This window comes from Trichosurus vulpecula, chromosome 5 (genome assembly GCF_011100635.1).
Source record: "Trichosurus vulpecula isolate mTriVul1 chromosome 5, mTriVul1.pri, whole genome shotgun sequence".
NCBI classification, from domain to species: Eukaryota; Metazoa; Chordata; class Mammalia; order Diprotodontia; family Phalangeridae; genus Trichosurus; species Trichosurus vulpecula.
Window position 1 is genome coordinate 125,211,094 of NC_050577.1, and position 22,907 is coordinate 125,234,000.

The following is a 22,907-nucleotide window of genomic DNA, read 5'->3' on the forward strand; positions in this document are numbered from 1 at the left end:
TGGTGACAAGAAAGATCAACACAAACTAAGAAGAAGACAGTGATGTCAAAACAGCCACAAGCAAAGCCTCAAAGAAAAAAAGTGAATTGGACACAAGCCCAACAAAAATTCCTAGAAGAATTTCAAAATCAGAGAAGTAGAGGAAAAATTGGGAAAAGAACTGAGAATGATGCAAGAACTTTAATAAAAGAGAGTCAACAGCTTGGTAGAAGGGGCAAAAAAAATTGAAGAAAATACCTTAAAAAACAGAATTGACCAACTGATAAAAGAGGCACAAAATTCGCTGGAGAAAAGAACTCCTTAAAAGCTAGAATTAAGCAAGGGGGCTATGAGACATGAAGGAACAATAAAACAACATCACAAGAATGAAAAAATGGAGGAAAATGTGAAATATCTCATTGGAAAATAAATCAAAGAAATTGATTAAAGAAATGAAAATTAAAGCAGCTCTGAGGTACCACCTTATCCCTATCAGATTGGCTAACACGACAAAAAAGGAAAAATGACAAATTTTGGAGGGAGCTTGGAAAAATTGGGACACTCATGCACTGTTAAGGAAGCTAGGTGACATAGTGGATAGTGTGCCAGGCTTACAGTCAGGAAGACTCATCTCCCTGAGTTCAAACTGGGCTTCAGACACTAGCTGTATGACCATGGACAAGTCACTTAACCTTGTTTGCCTCGGTTCCTCATCTGTAAAATGAGCTGGAGAAGGAAATGGTAAACCATTCCAGTACCTTTGCCAAGAAAACCCTAAAAGGTGGGGTCATGGAGAGTCAGACATGACTGAAATGACTCAACAACAACAACAATGCATTGTTGGTGGAATTGTGAACTAATCCAACCATTCTGTAACGCAATTTGGAACTATGCCCAAAGGGATAGAAAATTGTGCATACCTCTTGACCCAGCAATACCACTACCCTAAAGAAATCAAAGGAAAAAGAAAAGGATCTTTATATACAAAAATATTTATAGCAGCTCTTTTTGTGGTGGGAAAGAATTGAAAATTGAGGGGATATCTGTCAACTGGGAAATGGCTGAACTAGTTGTGGTATAGGATGGAACACTATTGTGCTATAAGAAATAATGAACAGGATGGTTTCAGAAAAACCTGGAAAGATTTGTAAGAAAGTGAAGTGAGCAGAACCAAAAAACATCGTATATAGTAACAGCAATACTGTGTGATAATCAATTGTGAATGACTTGGCTATTCTCATCAATACAATGATCCAAGATAATTCCTAAGGACTTAGGATGAAAAATGCTATCCACCTCCAGAGAAAGAACTGAAGAACTCTGAATGCAGATCAAAGCATACTTTTTTAATTTTTCTTGGTTTGGTGGGGGAGCAATCTGTGTTTTCTTTTGCAACATGGCTAATATGGAAATAAGTTTTGCATGACTTTACCTGTATAATCTATATCAAATTGTTTGTCTTCTTAAGGAAGGTGGAGGGGAGGGAAGGAAGAAGGGAAAGAATTTAGAAATCAAAATTTTAAAAAACAAATGTTTTCAAAAATTTTTACATATAATTGAGGGAAAATTTTAAATTAATAGATAAATAAATAATAGAAATCAGAAGGAATAAGATATATTGATATTAGAGTCCAACTGATGTGTGTGTGTGTATCAACCTTGCTTTCTCTGTATGTTAAAACCATTGCCAGTAGGAGGGCACTAAATTTATTTTCTTGTTCAATGGTGTGGATTTCATATCTCACTCTCCAACCCCTAGATGAAATGCACAGGGAAGCCCTCCATGTATTTAGATGGAGATAGAAGAATTTGGTTCCCCCTCCCTCTTGCAAAGAGCTTACATGAGAGTTTTCTCTCCCACACAACTTGAGGGAGTAGTGTTACTATGGCCTGAAGTTCTGGAATGGAATTATCAAGCTATTAAAAATAATTACATACCGGCTCCTAATTTATTAAATGCTTAATGTGATGAAAACCAGTTGTCCATGGCCTAAAATCCAGGCTTAGGTTGTTATATCTGGGCCATGTCCTTTATGGATATACACCGGTATCCAGTGGGGTGACTCAGCTGACTCTTAGCAAACATCTTTATTAATAATAACCTAGAAGGAAGCATAAACATCAAATTAATTGAGTTTACAGATAATGACAGCTGGCAAGAAGCCAGAAAGATCAGAGAAACTAGAGGCAGGTCAAGCTAAATTAAAAATGCATTTAAAAAGTAATTTAGGAGAGTGGTTCCACTTGAAGTTGTAATCTCAAATCATGGAGGCAACTTTATCCCATGGAAAACTAATAGGTGGTAATACTTCGAAATCAAGAATGCTGAGTGGAGGGATGAAAAGAGTAAGAAGAAATACACTTACTTAGTAATATTATAAGGTGTTAAAGTAAGCAAATGCAGCAGAGGGCAAGATGTCTCAGAAAAGAGCAAAAGGGTTTGTTTCACTATTATGATGACTATATTACATCTGGATTCCTTGATTGTGTGTTGTAAATAAATCAGTTCAATTGGACAGAATTCAATAAAAAACAACCAAGTTGGTGATGGGGGCTACTTAGATTAACTTTGGGGCAGAGACGTAAGTAATTCACTCTCCAGACTTTTTGTCTTCTTCATAGACAGTTGTCTCGATACCCTGGAGAAATTTCCACCTCAATTAAAATGTAAGGTCCTTGAGAACAAGGACTATTTTGCTTCTTGTATTTATATCCCCATCACTTAGAATACTGCTTGGCATATAGTAAGCACTTCATATACTCTATCAATTCATCTTTCTATCTTTCTATCTAACTATCCAGCTATCTATCTAAGAATTCTTGTGCCTGAAACAGATTCAGTTGAGTGGGATGAGAGGGTTAGAATTGCGGGTGATCTGAAAAACTGTTTCCTAGCCTATTACTCATCTCAAGGCCGCCTTGTAGCCTTGCTATTACTCTCCCTGGAAGTTTATCCTTCATCCTGGAGTAGCCGAACCCCTGTCTCTCGGAAAATTAAAGACCTTGAAATGTCATCCTTTCTACCCTGGAAGCAAAGGGTTTAAGAGATTGCTTCGTAGCCCAGGGCTTGTCCCCAGAAGCTGTGCTGTTTCCACTGCTATGCATAAGGAAGCATCATCCTCACCTAGATAATGCTGCCTCTCTCTCTGGAGGGCATGGGGTGCTAAAGTGTCTGTACTTATAGGAGGTTTGTGATTGGAACATTGCTTCCCAGTCCAGTGCTTTTCCGTGGGAATCCCAAGTAAAAAGAGGTCCAGATAGATGAGAGACAGAGAGAGAGAGAGAGAGAGAGAGAGAGAGAGAGAGAGAGAGAGAGAGAGAGAGAGAGAGAGAGAGAGAGAGAGAGAGACAGAGAGACAGACAGAGAGAGAGAGAGAGAGAGAGTTCCTCTGCTTGGTTTTGACTTATCTTGGCCCAGCACCAGGTACCCTATGGCACCCCTCTCTCCTTTCCATTTCCTTTTGTGTATTGTTAGCTCCTTGAGGGCAGACATTGTCTTTTTTTTTTATTTGCAGCCTCAGGGCTTAAATGTTTATTGACTAACTGATTAGTACCCTCTGCTCTAAGCCACACTTTATCTGAAGGAGGAAACTTTTCCACCAGACTCTATCCCAAGGTATATCTTATCTCTGGATTGACCCTCTGGGGATGTTAGAGTCTCAGAGGATCTTCTAAGAAGAGGATAGTTATCAGAAGAGGAGGAGCATTACCCCAGACGTCAGGGCTCTGAGCAAATCCCTGAGGGCTCCACACTAGTTATAGCTCTGATTGGGGGAAAGATCAAATGAGGACAAAATCTGCACTACTGCCATCAAACACTTGAGAATTCTAAAATTCATGTGATAATGTTGCATAATAGATAACACACTGGATTTAGAGTCAGGAAGATCTGGATTCAAATCTTGTCTTAGATACTTACTAGTTGCATGGTTCCACTTGAAGGTATAATCTCAAGTCATTTAACTTCTCTGTACCTCACTTTCTTCATCTGTAAAGTGAAAAGGTTGGACTATATTATCATTAAGGTCCCATCCAACTATAAATTTATGATCAACTAAGATTATAAATACTGATGATGGAGAAGACTAGGGTAAGAATTTAATTTGCATCAAAGGGATATAACTGGAAATGTGGTAGGAATAAGGAAAGGGATTGGACTTGTGATTTCATTGGTATAGGGAACTCCCAGGTGAGGCAACTCCATCTACCACTGCAGACCAGCATCCCCTCTGCAATTTATAATCTTAAAGAGTTGCCTAAAACAGGGCTTCTTAAACTTTTCCCCCTCTCAACCCATTCAGACCCACAGTTTAAGAAGTGCTGGCCTAAAGAACTGAGAGAATAATATTTATTTTAAACTTAAAGCAAGAAAAAATTAGTTTGAAGAATTCAAGAAAAAAAGACAAGATAAAAAAACAAAATCTAAAAACTGAAATCACACCTCTCAGTAAAGAGACTGGGACTAGAACACAGATGTGGAATATGGTCTAAAATTTTCAGAAGTAATCATTGTGTCACTTGCCTTAGTCTAAATGTTATTTATTATTTGGACAAAGAATGGGGTGGTTTGGGGGAAACTACCGCAGTGAAAAAACAAAAGGTAATAAGAAAAACTTTTAAAAATAAAAAAATAAACCTATAAAATTACATCCTAAGAGAACTGGTGGAATCAATTCAAGATGAATTTATAAGTCAGTTGGATAAATAACCAAAGAATAGCATCTTGTGAAAGAAATGAAACAGAATACCTAAAAACATATTTTTCAAACCTGACTGTTCTGGTGTTAGCATTAGTTTTTCAACTAGGACTGGAGTTTTGCCATGCTTATAATTAAATTGGACATATTTAGCTACACCACATATTTTTCATTTGTAATAAATAATGCGTTGATACCACATGCTGCAATTTGCAGTTCATAATAACACTAATCACTTTTTTCCAAACCAGTCTTCAGGGTGGCTGCTAAAAAGCTGTTGAACTCTTAAGCACCCTTAGCTTTTCCTTTCCAGTAGTAATTAACACACCCATCATTAGCTGCTAATGGCCACCTGTCAGAAGGCAGAATCAATTTAAAGGCGCAGTTCATGGGGTTCTCACTCTCCTAAAAAGTTCCTTTTTACTTTAATAACGCTTTCTTTTGCCAAAGGAACAGATAAAATGGAATTCCAAACACCATTCAAAGTATTCATAGAATGTTAGGATTAGAAAAAAATTTAGAGAGGATTAGTCCAACATTCTCATTTTATATATGAATAAATTGAAGCTCAGAAAGGCAATGACTTGCCCAAGGTCACACAATGCCCTGTTTCATCATTTTATAATCTGGGGTTTTACATGGCTAATCCTATGTTCGTGACTTGTAGTGCCTCATAGGCTCTAGGTCCCCAATGCAGGAAGTTACCCTGGTTTGTGACTGTTTTGATCAGCCAGCTAGGATTTCCTTAGGAATAGGTAACTGAGATCATCCAGGGGTGGGAAACCTGCATCTTTGAGGCCACGTGTGGCATTCTAGGTCCTTCGGTGCAGCCTTTTGACTGAATCAAACTTTACAGAACAAATCCCCTTAATAAAAGGATTTGTTCTGTAAAACTTGGATTCAGTCAAAAGGACCTAGAAGGCCACATGTGGCCTCAAGGCTATAGGTTCCCCACCCTTGTGGGGACCAATATATGAATTAAACAATTATGTCTTTACTACAAAAATGAACTATTAAAATACTAAGTTATAAATATAACTAATCAGTAATTACTAATATCTCCACATATATTTAAGGAAGGATATGGAGAAAGATTTCTAGAAATACAACATCTTGACAGAAGTTAAGTACATTTTGATTAAATTTCAAGTTTTGATTCAATTCTTACTAATCATAACTTAATCAAACCTCCATTTTCCTAATTTCAGTTATTTAAAATGTCCTGGGGCTTGACCTACACACAGCTTCTCAAAAGATTTTTACATTGTTGGTCCCTTTTGTTGCTGGCATAAGCAATGCTTCCTCAAATTAAGATATTAATGAATATTATCTGAGAGTACATTGAGCTAATTTCAAAAGTGGTCTGAAGTGTGCACCTCCTAAGCACAAGAGAGAACCACTTTTAATTCGTCTGGTATTTCTTGGTCCAAATCTAGTTCTGTTTTGTTCAAATGAAGTATATAACATGATAGTACATGACTTCCTCAATCTTTGTAAAAACCCCATGTGACCCATATAAGCTTTAAGGCTCCCTATCCCAGTTCCCACTCTCATAGGTAAGTCTTGGGTCCTAGAGAAAGGCTACATCTCTCCCCCAGGGAGATGCTAGGATTCTTTATTGCCACCAGCTCAAGTATCCACTAGTGTACTTTCCCCCAAGATTGACAGTTCAAAATCATTTTAGTTAGCCAGACTTAAGTCAATTTTATTAATCAAGGTGATACAATAAAAAACAAAACGTGTCCCAAAATTCTGTGACACTCCCTCCCACAAATACACCCCTCCTAGGGGAATGTGGACTCATGCTTAGAGAGCAAATGTGGCAAAGCAGTAACTCATAGATCCTGGCTCCTGGAAGTCCATTCATTTGGTGCTCAAGAAATTCCTCTTACGCATGAGATAGTCTCTTTGTTGGATTCCTCAAAGAGCTGTGAATCTATGTATATTCTGCCCTTGGCTACTGTCATTAGCTGATCCAGGGATGTCACTAGGACACTGATAAAAGAATGGGAAGTCCAACACACTCAAAGACATTTTTTTAGCTGACAAAGTCCTCTTCTCAAAGTGGAGGGAGAGAAGACCTAAGCCAAGTTTAAAGCTGAAGCTTCTCTTTCCCAGACCACCACCATCCCCTGGTTCCTCTTCTGGGGTTTGCTGGAACACCCTCCTAGACTGCCAATTACTGGAATTTCTCAATTCCAACCAACTGGATGCTTCTTCATAAGACCCAGAGCGCACGATGAAATCCTTCAGCAAATTAAAACCAGCTTCTTGCCAGACAATATTTCAGTTCGGTAGACTGATTTCAAGGACCTTTTATACTTAATCTAAAAATTATGATTAAGAATGATTAATTGTATATCTTATCACTTATTTCAAGTGGGGTTCTATGGCAATTGATTTACTCAATCATCCCACCTTTTTTCTCCCCAGTTTTGATATTTGCTAACTCCAGCAAATTTATTAGGGTGTATTTGGCAAATTCCATAATCCCAAATTCTAGATGGCTGCTTAGTGAGTTGGGGCAGTTCTACACTTCCTTTTTCGATGCCTTCCTCAGTGCTTTATAATGTATTAGGAAAAGTATGGGGGAAAGTCTATATGGCACAGTTCTTAAGCAAATCCAATAATTAACATTCTTTCACATTTCCAAGTGCGTTAAGGTAAAAAAAAATTTTTTAAACAAACATCATTTTTACAAAGTCCTAATAGGGCAATACCTGTTTTGTTGTTTGCAAAGAGCCTTTCCCAACCCCAAAATAACAAAGCACAAAAGAGAAGCAGAAAAAGAAAAATCAGGTAGGGACCAAATACTACCACTAAATGAGCAGTGGATTCAGGTGGGAGTAGAATTCATTTACCTCTCCTATTCCTATTAAGGGGGCCCTCTAAACTGGACCCATACCCATGGAGGCTGCCTTTAGTCACTGACTTACTTTAAAAGGGAAAGAAAATTATTAAGCTTCCTTTCTCATAAAGAAAGCTTTGTCCCTACAGAGGTCTTCAGATCACATGGTATTCTTCCCACAGAGATTAGGGACCTGGGGTCAACTGAAGGTCACCCACCCCCTCACTTTCAGGTATGAAACCAGACTATCTCAGGTGGAAAATGCTTCTTTCAGTCCCTTAGTACCTAAGGACATCACACTGGGGTATGGACAAAATGTTATAGGGCACACGGGACCCATATAGCATGTTTGTGTTTTCTGAGCCTTGTGATAGGCAGAACAAAAGGGAGGAGAGAATATTATTAGCAGTATAGGAAAGTAGAAAACTACAATAAACATGAGCAGAGTCAATGCAGCAATTAAGACTAATGAAGAGTTCTTAGAGTAATGTACGAAGTGTCCCAAAGGTCTTAGTGAAGTTTTAAGCTTTATTAGCTAAAAAGACCTTTGCGACACACTATATTTGTATAATTAACTACTTTGTACCTGTATTCAACCTCTATTAAAGAATATTTACATTAGTCAAAGTGTTTGGAGATGAAGAGGGTAGAGATATAGTTATAATTTGAAAAATATATACATTTTGGGGTAGCTATAACATAGTTCCAAAAAAATAAGCACATTTCCTCACCTGGTAAATATGCAGGAATAAGGTTCTTTGAACAGCCTCTTTTTCTTTGTGTTATATTTAATCATATTTAGTTGTATAGATATACCTTAAAGTAACTAATGATCAAAGAATGTAAGAGCTGAGAGAGACTGTGGAGACTATGTGAAATCTTGAAGCTCTTCTTTTTGGGGCTCTGAGAAAGCAGGTACACTAATGCATTGTTGATAGAGCTGTGAATGGGTCAAGACTTCTGGAAAGCAATTTGGAACTATGTACAGAAAGTTACCAAACTGACCCAGCTATACCCTTGTTAGGTCTATACACCAAAGAAATCAAAGAAAAAGGAGAAGGATCTATATTGTAAAGGCATTTATAGCACCTCTTTTGATGGTAGTGAAAAATAGGAAAAATAAAGCATTGCCCTCCTGTTACGGAGTGGCTAAATAAACTGTAGCATATGAATGTAATAAGAGATTATTGTGCCATAAGAAATCATGAAATGGACAATTTCCAAGGAAACTGGGGAGATCTCTGAACCAAAGAAGAGAAAGCGAGGATGACTATGACAACAATTTATACAACAATAACAACAGTATAGAGAAAAAACAACTTCCAAAGACTTAGAACTCTGAACAGTGCAATCGTAAGCCACAAGTCCAAAAGAATGAAGATGGAATATGCCGCTGGGCCTTCTTACAGAGAGGTGATGAACTTAAAATGCAGAAAGAGATCAATGGTTTCAGAAATGGCTGATGTGGGGATTTGTTTTGCTAGATTATGCAGCTTTGTATTGAGGGCTTTATTTTTTTCAGATTTGCATTTTTTACTTGCTCCATTAGGAGAGTGGAAAGGACAGGTTAATTTTTAAAATGTAAAAGAAGGAAAAAAATCTCTAAAGATTAAATAAATACTCATTCGGAGTAACACAATAGCTAATTTACTGTAGACATTATGGAGAATCAAAGTAATGTGTGTCTTACATGAAGGGGAAAAAGAAAAGAAGTGAAAAGAAAAGAAAGAAAAGGAGAAGAGAATAATGGAAAAGAAAAGAAAAGAAACCCTTCCTTTTAAAAATGAGAAAACTAAGGCCCAGAGAAGTCAAATGCCTGGGCTAAGATCATCCAGTGAATTAGTGGCAAATGCACGCCTAGAATCTAAGGCTCTTGATCCCTAAACCATCACTCTTTCCATTTCAACATTCTCTTTGACCTTTGACAGAAGCGAAGAAAAAGATAAAGCCATATTTCAAGAAATTCCATGGTAAAATATTCCAAGGAAATCTTCCCCCCCCAATAAGATTCAAAGAGAGAAAATTGGGTGCATCTGGTGAAGATGAAATACTTAAATATAAAGCCAAATAAAAATGACCACATCCAAGCTATTCTTTCAAAATATCCTTTCTTCCCAGGAGAATAATTTTTAAAATCACATACTTGCTAAAGAGGGGGGAATAATACCATGTTATAGCCTGCAAAAATACTATCAAGAATATTAATTTTGGCATATTTTTAGAATCCATTAAAAGATAGCTAACCAACTCAGTAGAGCATATAATCAGAACCTCACAGGATGATCATGTAATTTTAATCCATCAAAATAAAAGGCAAAGATCTGACTCTTCTGCTGACTCTTATTTCTTGAATTCCCCTCAAATCCCATAAGCTAGCTTAAAAAGACAGAACAACATGGTGATTTAGAGCTAGAAGGGGCTTTAGTTCCATCTAGTCCAATTGCTTCATTTTTAAGTACCAGGGTGTATATAGCACTATATAAAATTAAAGCAGAAAAGACAGTCATTTTAAAAATGTTTCACTGATGCTTCCACATGTAGCAGAGGCTCTGGAACCACTCTACTAATCCCTGCTCCCACTGGCAGGCTGAATTAGGGTTCAACTGTCTATTTGTCCCCTCAGGGTTCCAGAAGTAACCCTAAGGGGGAGGGGAGGAAGGGGTCTCTCTAGAGCTATAATTCACAACACCCCACTAGTATGCTCCTCCCACCATGATTATCAGTTGTCTGTTAATCAGTCCAACTTAATTTGCTTTTAGAAACAGGTATAATTGGCATAAAATATCCCTCAAAAGTATATGACACACTCTTCCAGAAACTCTCCCATTTTACAGATGCGGTAATTGAGGGTCAGAGAGGTTAAGTGACTTGCTTAGTCACAAACTTAGTCACAACTTTTTGTAAAAATTAGTTGATATCTCAAATCCTATCAAACATAGATACTTTCCTCTGAGGTCATTGTAAGAGAATTCATATTAAGGCAGTCATCTATGCAATAAAGCACATTGTCCATTAGCAAGCATGGCGCATAAAAGAAACTGATAGTCTTCTAGGATACTACTCTGGTCAGACCACATCTGGGATATTGTGACAACCTCATTACCTCTAACCTCATCACTACACTCCTAACTCAAGCCTTGATTGACTCCACCTTCCTCATCCGCCTCTCTCCTCTTATTGGGAAGCTCGAGAATGGGATACCAAATTCTTCCCAATGTCTTTCTTTGTAGAGGGCAGAAACTGGACTTTTGCGCTCGCTCCATTCTGCACCTGCTGCTCTGCCTGTTTTAAGCTCCAGGGAACAAAATGACCCTGTAACAGGTACCCCATGGTACCCCCTACTCCATCCTCATTCCTGCTTTCCCATCTCCCTTTGTGTGTGGTCTTTCTCCCTCTCCAACCTCCTCCCTCCCCCCGGCCCCGTTAGAATGTAAGCTCCTTAAGGGCAAGAACTGCCTGTCCTTTCATTAATTGTATCACTAATTCTTGACACAGTGCCTAGCACATAATAGGCACTTAACGAATATTGATTGGATTGGATTGTCTAGGCACCATGAAAGTTAACAGACCTAGGACTCTAAAGACCCTTATAACCTTGTTAAAACCTGAAAATGGGAATAGGTAAATTGGAGACAAGAAAGCTGAGGGTGAACATGACAATTATCCTCACATATCTGAAAGAGTATCTCACAGAACAAGAATTAGACTCATTCTGTAGAGGTCCAGAAAGCAGAACCAGCAACCATGGTTGGAAGAAAGGTGGAGTGGTACAGAGAAAGGAACAATGGATTTAGAGTCAGAGGATCTGGGTTCAAACACTATCTCTGCTAATTAACACCTGTGTGACCTTGAGCCTCTCTGGACTTTAGAGTCCTCTAGATAATGAAAGGTCTAGAAGAACTGATCTCTAACCACTATCTCGCTCGAAATCCTTTCATCTTGAATTAGAGAGGAAGATTTAGATTTATTGTAAGGAAAAATTCCCAGACAATTAGAGCACAGCATGATGCACTTCCTCCGGAAGCAGTGAGTTTCCCATCACTGGAGGCCCTCAAGTACTTGAGGGGATTGCTGCTATTCGGGTCCTTTTTGATCTAGATGGCCCCTTCCAGGTTGGAAGTTTTTTTCATTCTGTTCCCAGAGACTGCTGCTGTTTAGAATTTCTACACTGTCATTTTGATCTTATTTTAAGAATGACCTGTTTGTAGTACCCACTTTACTCACTATAGTTTAGGGCCCAAGAAGTCGGTGTTTTTTCTGACTGAAAATAGCTTTAAAAACTTATACTCTTCAAGTTTACACAAACCACTGAACTTCACCGGAGCTCTATCTACTGCATTAGAGATAGAGATGCTGAGATTTTAGTACACTGGGGCATGGTAAAGTTTGGTAGCTTCCTTTAAAGCACAGCTCGAATACAAACTCTTAGGATGCCTCAGTTTTTCATGTTCTCTCTCTTAAAAATACATTGTATTACTTTGAGTGTACTTTATATTTACTTGTCCATGTGCAGATTGTATTTCCCCCACTAGAACGTAAACTTGTTGAGGGCAGGCACTACTTTTTTTTGTCATGTACATCCAGTGCCCTGCACGGTGCCTTGCTCATCCATGGAATTGAACTTAGCACATAATTAGGTATAACGACCTATATGGCCAGAGTAAGGGATGGACATATAGAAAGATATTAAGATATCCCACTTCACACATCTGAAATGGCTGGAATTCTACCGTTGTAGAGAATAGGGAAACAGCCATAGGTAGGGCATTACTTTTTTCCTCTCCTTTCCTCTCTTTAAAAGGTATTGGAATGCAGGTTGAGGCATATTTGCAGGGGAGACATGGCTAATGTAGGGATTTGTTTTGTTCGACTAAACACATTTGTAACAGGTTTTGTTTTTCTCGCTTTCTCTATGTGGGGGGAGGGGGAAGTAAGAGAATTGGAGCAGAAAATGAAATAAAATTGAATTTAAAAAATAAAAAAGGTATTGGGCTTGAAATTATCTATCTATTCCACATCAATATTTTAAAGTCTAAAGATATAGTTCTTTGGGGAGGTTCAAAATAAAAGTCAGTTTTCCTGGTCAACAGTAATTGGGGAAATCATGTAGATTAGTTTAGTGATAGAACATTCAAGAGTTAGGGCATCTGACCACCAAGGAGGTAACAATCTCACCCGGGATTTTTAGGGGTCTTTGGAGGTACAGGAGGTAGGAAAAAAGGGATATGTTAGGACTCCTGCTTTCCCCCACATTCCTCAGTTCAAAGGATCTCCCATTTGCCATTCAAAGTTTGTTCCTTGCTTCCTCTTGTCCTCTCCCCTTTTCCATTTCTCTCTCTTAATTCTCTCAGCCAATCTGGAGTCACATGTCTCTACATACATAGGGCTGCCCTTCAGGGACTGTTAAGCCTGCTTGGGGATGATGACATTACATAAGAATCAGATCATGTGTTCTCGAGTCTAAACTTCTTCAAACAGTAGTTTTCTGAATTTTAGCAAGCCATTAGACAAAATTCCCCCCAATATAGTAGTAGACAAGGTATACATATGTGAGTCAGATGATGGTACAGAAGAAAATAGATTTAGAACCTTTTTAGTGATTGGAACCACAAAATGATTTATTTAGGATCTGATACTAGATTTCTGGGTACAGGAAAATTAACTTCTTACCCTCAATTTTCTCATATAGAAAAAAAAGAGATGATAATACTTGTACCACCTACTTCCCAAGGTTGTTAGGAAGGAAGCTTTGTAAATCCTAAAATATCTTACCTGAGTAGCTAGGTGGTGCAATGGATAGAATGTTTGGCCTGGAGTCAGGAAAACTCTTCTTTCTGAGTTCAAATCCAACCTTAGATACTTACTAGCTGTGTGACCCTGGACAAGTCACTTAGCCCTATTTGCCTCAGTTTCCTCATCTACAAAATGAGCTGGAGAAGAAAATGCCAAACTACCCCAGTATCTTTGTCACAAAAAACCCCAAAAAACACCAAAATAGAGTCATGAAGAATTGGACATGACTAAAACAACAAAACAACAAAATGATATAAGTTGTTATTATGAGTAATAGTGGTATCCTGGCAAGTGGTCTCTGGTCACTGAGATCTGTCCTTGGCTCTGTGTTGATCACCAATTTTTTTTAATGATACAGATGAAAGCATGAATAGCAGGCTTATGATATTTTTAAATGACATAATGTAGGAAGGAAAGCTAGTAAGTTTGATATTAGAATCACAATCTAAAGATTTCTCAATGAGCTAGAATGTTGGACTAGATCTAATGAGATGTAGCAACAATGTGGGCCCTGGGCAAGTCACTTAACCCTTTTTGCCTCAGTTTCCTCCTCTGTAAAATGAACTGGAGTAGTAAATGGCAAACCTCTCCAGTATCTTTGGTAAGAAAACCCCAAATGGAGTCATGAAGAGTTGGACACAACTGCAACGACTCATTAACAACAAAAAACCCCAACTGGGAACAATGAGCCAGAGTGAGAAGAGTCTGACTGATCTCCTCTCTTTGGGATCAACAATCCTGGGATTGAACCTGGTCCATGTTGAGTCCAGAGCAGAGGCCCCCTTTTGGGAAAAGGACCCTACTCCCTCGAATATGTGTGACACTTCTAATAATTTCCAAGGTATTGGATCCTAGGCAGCCCGTCCACAAAGTTGATGTCTAAGTCCTTTCACTTCAAGGCTCCTACCCAGTTACTTATCATTAGCTTGTTGATTCCCTTAGGATCAAACTGTGTCTCAGGTCTGAACTAGGCTGAAATCTGAACTGACTCTGTCTGTCTTAGGCTGGACAGAACTGAGAATGGTTTGAAATCTTAACCATATCACCAGAGTTCTGTCCCAGCATTGTCCAAGAACTGCATCAATATGTCTCTCTTTCCTTTCATTGATTTATTACCCACCATTATAAAGTTGGAAATAACTGAGGTTTCCTAGTCCTCTGCTCATAAGGTCAGGGACAACAGGTGCCCAGTGAGAAAGTAAGGAAAGGGGCTTAGAAGGGAGGTTTTAGATTTAAAGAGCTTTCCATGTCTTAATTGATTGTAGCCTACCTATCCATACATACACACACACACACACACACACACACACACACACAAACACACACCCCAAGTGAATGAATGAATGAAGAAACACTTATTCAGTACCATGTATAGTCACTATACTAAGCATTCTCTCATTGGAAGGAGTACTCACATCTATAAGATGACAAATCTATCAACATATCAAAATATTATTCACAGCCAAACATGCATCTAGGACTCCAGTGAAGCTTATATGCTTGCCAATATTACATAGCACTTAAAAACAGCTCAATGAAAGTTTTTCAAAATGAACTTGATTCCCACCTCTAGAGAAAGAATGTATGGAGTCTGAATGCAAATCAAAGCATACTTTTTTTAAACTTTCCTTATTTTTCTTTTTTTTGTCTTTTGCAACGTGGCTAATGTGAAAATATGTTTTGCATGACTGCACATGTATAATCTATAGCAAATTGCTTGCCTTCTCAAGGAGGGGAAAAAAGGAAGGAGGGAATTAGGGAATTTGGAACTCAAAATTTTTTTAAAAAATAAATTTTTAAAATTGTTTTTACATGTAATTGAGAAAAATAAAATAATATAAAAATTTATTTTTATTTCACTTGCGGAATCTGATGGGTTTGACCTCTTTTAAATCCCTCAGGTTTCTCTTTTTTTTCCCTTAAATTGATTTTTTTTTTTTAGATATCATCCCTTCATATTCAACTCACCCTATGCCCTTTGCGTGTGTGTATATATATACACACACACACATATATATATATACCTACACATATACATACATAGACACACACATATGTATGTATATGTATACACATACATATATGCATATTCCTTTCAGCTACTATGATATTGAGGTCTCATGAATCATACACATCATCTTTCTATGTAGGAATGTAAACAAAACAGTTCAACTTTAGTAAGTCCCTTATGATTTCTCTTTCTTGTTTACCTTTTCATGCTTCTCTTGATTCTTGTGTTTGAAAGTCAAATTTTCTATTCAGCTCTGGTCTTTTCACTGAGAAAGCTTGAAAGTCTTCTATTTTATTGAAAATCCATATTTTGCCTTGGAGCATGATATTCAGTTTTGCTGGGTAGGTGATTCTTGGTTTTAATCCTAGCTCCATTGACCTCTGGAATATCATATTCCAAGCCCTTCGGTCCCTTAATGTGGAGGCTGCCAGATCATGTGTTATTCTGATTATTTTTCCACAATATTCAAATTGTTTCTTTCTGGCTGCTTGCAGTATTTTCTCCTTGATCTGGGAGCTCTGGAATTTGGCAACAATGTTCCCAGGAGTTTTCTTTTTGGGATCTATTTGAGGAGACAATCTGTGGATTCTTTCAATTTCTATTTTACCCTCTGGCTCTAGAATATCAGGGCAGTTGATGATTTCTTGAAAGATGATATCTAGGCTCTTTTTTTGATCATGGCTTTCAGGTAGTCCAATAATTTTTAAATTCTCTCCTGGATCTATTCTCCAGGTCAGTGGTTTTTCCAATGAGATATTTGACATTGTCTTCCATTTTTTCATTCCTTTGGTTCTGTTTTATAATATCTTGATTTCTCATCAAGTCACTAGCTTCCACTTGCTCCAGTCTCATTTTTAAGGTAGTATTTTCTTCAGTAGTCTTTTGGACCTCCTTTTCCATTTGGCTAATTCTGCCTTTCAAGGCATTCTTCTCCTCGTTGGCTTTTTGGAGTTCTTTTGCCATTTGAGTTAGTCTATTTTTTAAAGTGTTGTTTTCTTCAATATTTTTTTCAGTATTTTTTTTTGGGGGTCTCCTTTAGCAAGTCATTGACTAGTTTTTCATGGTTTTCTCTCATCATTCTCATTTCTCATCCCAATTTTTCCTCTACTTTTCTAAGTTGCTTTTCCAACTCCTTTTTGAGCTCTTCCATGGCCTGAGACCAGTTCATGTTTTTCTTGGAGGCTTTTGGTGTAGGCTCTTGCACTTTGTTGACTTCTTCAGGCCATATGTTTTGGTCTTCTTTGTCCAAAGTCTGACACTGAATCTGGATGTGTTTTCACTGCCTGGCCATGTTCCCAGCCAACTTACTTGACCCTTGAGTTTTTCGTTGGAGTATGACTGCTTGTAGAGCAAAGAGTACTTTGTTCCAAGCTTGAGGGGATGCACTGTTGATTTCAGAGCTATTTCTATACAGCCAGCTCTGCCACACCAGCACTCCTCCTTCCTCAAGAACCACCAACCCTGACGCAAATCTTCAGCAGGCTCTGCACCCCTGCTCTGATCTGCCACTTAATTCCTCCCACCATGTGGACCTGGGGCCGGAAGTAACTGCACCTGTAGTTCTGTAGCTGCACCTCCCCCGCTGCCCCTGGGGCAGTGGCCAAACTGCGAACTCTGTCCCCCCCCCCCCCCAGCTTTTCCCACTAACCTACTCTGTTGTCTTTGGTGTTTGTGGGTTGAGAAGTCTGGTAACTGCCACAGCTCACTGATTCAGGGTGCTAGGGCCTGTTCTGCCCGGCTCCTGGTCTGGCTGGTCCTGCTGCCTCTCACGCTGAGCTCCGCTCCCTTCCACTCCATCCACGATAGACTTCATCCAGCGACCATCCAGGCTGCCCTGGGCTGGATCCCTGCTTCCTTCTGCTATTTTGTGGGTTCTGCAGTTCTAGAATTTGTTCAGAGTCATTTTTTATATGGTTTTGGAGGGATATGGTGGGGGAGCTCACTGCAAGTCCCTGCTTTCCAGCCGCCCTCTTGGCTCCACCCCCGGAAGTCATTCCTCAGGTTTCTCAAACCATATGTGGGTCCTGATACAGGCTGAAGGTGCTTAGATCAAGTTTGTAAATCATCCCTTACCTGGATTGAGTGCAGAGTTACTTAATCCCAGAGTATTATTAAAGGAGGCTGAGTTATGGTATTAGTTGTAACGCAAACTTTAGCTAAAGAAGTAGGCAAATTTTTTTATACAGATATTAATAACTTGCCTAAAAATGCTAGGATAATCAGTTCTCTGACTAAATTATTCAGTTTAATTGCACCATCAATATAATTTGGTAATACTAGTTTGTTGGGTTTTTTGGGGGGGAGGGTTTGGAAGGTAGGAAGGAGCCAGGTTATGAAAGGCTTTAATTTTTTTTTTGAGGCAATAGGGGTTAAATGACTTGCTCAGGATCTCACAGTAAGTATCTGAGCAGGATTTAAACTCAGGTCCTCTTGACTCCAAGGCTGGTGCTCTATCCACTGTGCCACCTAGTTGCCCCAGTAATACTATTTTTAAAGGCTACAAAATTAAATGAAGATTTTTTCCCCCTCTCCTGTTAGAGACTAACAAAAACAGTTCAGAGGTCCCTTAACACTTTCTGTCTCTGATTCTGGGTCAGGTTAGAAGTAGAAGAAATCCTGTGCTGAAATACATCAATGGGAATAGGTAAAGGAAACAGGGAACTCATCTCTCCTATCTGAACCTACTGAAAGAACCATTGTTGAGTCTATCTATATAATATTCATCCTGTGAAACAGGCTTAAATATACATGTTAAGGCAAAAAGGGGAATCTGAGATGATATCCTATAAAAATGAAATAACAGATTCATGAAATAGAGGTTTTTTATAATTCTATTGCAAACAATAGCCATTCATTCAATAATTTAAGTAATGACCTATAAGAGCCTTGAAAGTAATGATTTTTTTTTGTATGTGTATCCTCAGTGCTTGGAACAGAGTAGGTGCTTAATAAATGCTTGCTGATCCCTGATTTGATTAATTGACTGCTGAAAGGTATCATTCTGTAAAATGATTTACTGAGGAGGAGCCTTGTTAGAAAACTCAAGGATTATATAATTCAGACATATTGGAAAAAGTCTATTTATTGCTTCCTAAAAAGTAATCATAAGTATGATAAAGATACCTCAGTTTAGACAAAACAAAAAAGTATGTGTAGTTTACAATGAGGTATATACTTCCGATGAATCCAAGTATTAAATTTGCCAAAAAAAAATTCCCTTTTTAATATGAAATGTTTACTTTCACTAACAAGACTGGAAAATTTTGAAGATAAGGTTTTCTTAAATTATATATGTAGTAATTCCCAATAATTCTAGTATGTACCACAAATACCCAGGTAATAATTACACTAATATATATCACATATATTCAAAGTGGAATAAGGTGCTGCATCTGTTAAAGGAAGAGCTAGCTTTCACCTGGTTTCTCTTGATAGTGACCCTCTCTTGTGGCAAGTAATATGTTATTGGGTTGATTTTTTTCCTAGATTCCTTGTGAGGATAGGATAGGGGATTGATTTGGCGTTTTTTCTCCATCCCATTGCTGATCCCGCATGGAAAATGAACTCAAATAGGTGATCTTGCTCCTAAGGCCATGATGACCTTTTGTGTTTTATTAAGTTTCCTTTTTTGAGTAGGTGACCAAAACATGCTTTTTGAGGTAGACTTGACCCAGCTTGGTGATGATGTTGTAAGTTTAAGAGGTCCCATGAGAATCTGGCTGGGTTCTGGGGAAATTTCTGCAACAGAGAGGTTGGCCACCTTTGAGAAAATTAGCCCAACCACGGCCATTTTACCACCAGACATATATAGGGAGTTATTTGGAGAGTGCCAAGGTGAGATGAAAATGTAAAATGCGTAATTAGCAAAATTGCAAATTGCTTTGTGTTCTGATATAATTATCAGCCTCCCAGAAGAATTGCAACAGTGCTTAAAAATTACCAAAGCTTATCTGTTAATACACACTTGTGAGCCTTTTATGTTTGGATGGGGGAACACAAAAATTACCTTCCCCATACCAAATCCATATTATATATTAAATATCTTGGTTACTCTCTCCTTTGCAAGGGAAATACTAAATATGAGCCATAATCTAAGTTATAAGTAAAATCTTCCATGGAAAGGGGTTTAATGAATTGGAGAATGTGAGAAATGGAAGCCTTAACCCTCTCCCTTTGTTGGCCAAGCTCCCTAGGATGAAACTAGTCCAAACCACATGTCTGGGTACAAAACAGGGAGTGGCACAATGCCCCAACCCCTCTGGACTTGCAACAATTCTTCAAGGCTAAATATTACTGGGAATGAAATGGAGCATTAATGTAATAATTCAGTTCTTTTCAAAGTTCTATTAAGGGAAAAGAAAGATTGTCATACGTGGTTTTTGTTTTGTAGAAAGAGAAGGAGGGAAGTTGAATTTATTGGGGGTGGAGGCTACAGGGATTATTAGTTTGGCAGTCTACATGATTTCATTCATCCACAATAGGTGCTCAGATCTTTGATGGTGATTATTGAGTTACAGCCACCAAATGAGCTGGATTTATTTTTCCTCCTAATCATTGGAAAAATTCCTTGATGGTCGTACCAATGTTTCTATTCCATTAGATTAAATGTTCTAAGACTAACTCTTCCCATCATGCTTCTGCATTTTTACTGTCGGTGCCCAGGAAACCTTAAAAAAAATGCAGAGGCTTCACAATTTGTTAGGAGTGTTTCAGACTTGATAAAAGGCTTAGTGAACCTTTTTAAAAGAAAAATTCAAGAGTTTCTTCCCAGGTCTTCTCATTACCATTTAAACACAGCAGGCCCCCTTCAACAGTTAGAGGGAAGGGAAGGCTGACTTAAGGCTGGGCAAGACTTAAGCACTCTCTTGGAAAGTGAGAAAGTAAAACAGAGAAAGAGAAGCAGAGAGACAGAAACTGGGGAAAGAGTGAGAAGAGAAACAGACAGAGAGGCAGAACGAAAGAGACAGAGAAAGAGAGAGACAAAGAGAGAGACAGAGAGAGAGAAGAGAGATGCAGAGACAGAGACACAGAGAGACAGAGACAGAAATTGGGGAGAGAGTGAGAAACAGATAGACAGACAGAGAGGCAGAAAGACAGAGAAAGAGAAAGACAGAGAGAGAGAAAGAGAGAGAAAAATAATTCTGACCCCCCAAAAGCTTAAAGAAACCAGAAAATGTTTCAAATAGTTGTTCTATAGAGGCCTCTAGAGATGACTAAAAAAAAAAAGAAATTGCAGCGCAATGAAGTCCTAGCTGAGGTTAGACAGCATGAATTGTAAGAACCCTAGTTATCATGGGTTTATAACTCTCCAGATTTCCCAGTAGTGTAATAATGTGAATAATAATATTGGACCTGTATATAGTACTATAAAGTTTTGTAAGGTACTTTAAATACATTATCTTATTTGATTTTCCTAACAACCCTGGAGGGCAGACATTGTAGGTATTATTATGCCCAGATCAACTGAAGACTGTAAAATTCTTTAATGTAATTTTATGGGTGTGTATATATGTCTCTACATAGATATACATGTGTGTATATATGTATATGTACACGCATGCCCTTTCAATATTAATAGCTTCTATAAAGAAGCCCAGTAATTGTTCCAAATAATATTTCACATACACACACATTTAGAGCATCTCAATATCTTCACTATAAACAAAGAATGTCTTTTTTTTTAAACAATTAACGGGATCACAGATCTCTTGTCAGAATGGACCTTAAGGATCCCCTAGTTGAGCCCCCTTGCTTGATGAGGAACCTGACATCCAGCCTTTGCCCAAGGTTACCCAGGTGATAAATGAGAGAGGCAGAATTTAAACACTATTTCTCTAACTCCCAGTCCACTGTTCTTTTCCACTCTACCATAAATCTTCACAGATTATGAAAAATTCTTACTCAGGCAAAGAACTGCTATAACAGCTACTCCTAGAAAATATTTCATTTGCCTCCATAAAATTACAATGAAGAATTTTGCAGTCATCAGGTAAGCTAAAAATTAAAGATGTGATTCTTCGACGCATCTGTTCCTACTGTTATATCCATGCTCAGTTTGCATTCATGTACCTCAATTTTCCATTTTTTCAAATTAAATGTTTGAGGATTACGAGCCTACACCAAAGCTATTTTTCAGGGCAATGGAGTAAGCAACACCAAATGCAATAGAGTCATCGAGAAATAAAGCAGCACTTAAATATTGATTCAAATAAGCATCATTTTCATATCATGACAAACCTTTGGAAATAGTTCACCATTATATAACTTAATCAATATCAGTAATAAGTGTAAGTATTTTTCAGTATAGGGAACATCATACAGTCACACATTGCAAAAAACACATTTTCAAAATAGAATATTATCATTAAAATGAGCTTTACGTGTAGGTCAAGAATGTGCTAAAGAAGTTAACTTCCATTGATTTTCTTTTCAGCTACCAAGAGCTGGATTTTTTAAATCCTTAAAGTTTTCAAATGAAATAAAAAGTCTATCATTTTCTCTTTTACCTTTGGTCTCGATGCTGGCTCTTCCAGATACCTGGTATAAAGAAAAAGTTGAGTGGTAATGATACGCGGCAATGATTCAGAAAAACATGTCATTACAGGGCTGACTCAGTGTTCTAAGTAAAACTGGAGGCTTGCATTCAATCTCTATTTAACTGAAGCCAGTCTCTCCTAAGAGAGCGTTGCTGTAAGTGACCATTGCCTTCTGAAAATATTCACTTTAATTCCCTGCCTCTAAGTGGAAGAAAAGAAAAGCTTACTTTGATTAAAGCCTTAGGTGAAAAAATAGAACCAACTAAGGCAATTGAGAAATGTATATAGCATTACACAGATGACTTCTGGCTTCCAAAGATGTCAGAAGGAACTTTGCATTGGTTGTTGGAAAAATACATTCTAACAAGTACATTGGTAATGTTATATGTGAAAATGATGGCGCTGACCCTCCTTTAGTAAGGATGACAGATGTGCCATTATCTAGCACCATGGCTTCTGTCTCTATACCTCCTTTACTCCATCTCAGCCACTTATCCATCAATTTGTACCTTTTACTTTTATTCCTGCTCCTCTGATGCTTGGTGATGAAAAAGTTATTATTATTCACTTGTATCCAACTCTTTGTGACCAGATTTGGGATTCTCTTCATAACGATGCTGGAGTGGTTTGCCATTTCCCTCTCAAGCTCATTTTACAGATTGAGGAACTGAGGCAAACAGGGTTCAGTGACTTCCTCAGGGTCACACAGCTAGTAAGTGATTGAGACTGCTTTTGAACTCAGGAAGATGAGTCTTCCTGACTTTAGGCATGGCTCTCTAGCCACTGCACCACCCAGCTGCTCATCATGAAGATGATGATGTTATTAATAATGGAGAGTCAGCATTGTCTACAGGGTAGAAGACTAGCTTTGGAGACAGGAAGACCTGGACTGAAGTCCTACCTGTTACATAAACTAACTGATTCCAGTTCACCTTTTCAGGATTACTATATATTAATCATCTACACATACTTTAAGTTCCAGGTAAAATGGCCTTCTTTTTTAAAAAATTATTTATTTAATTTATTTAATATATTTAGTTTTC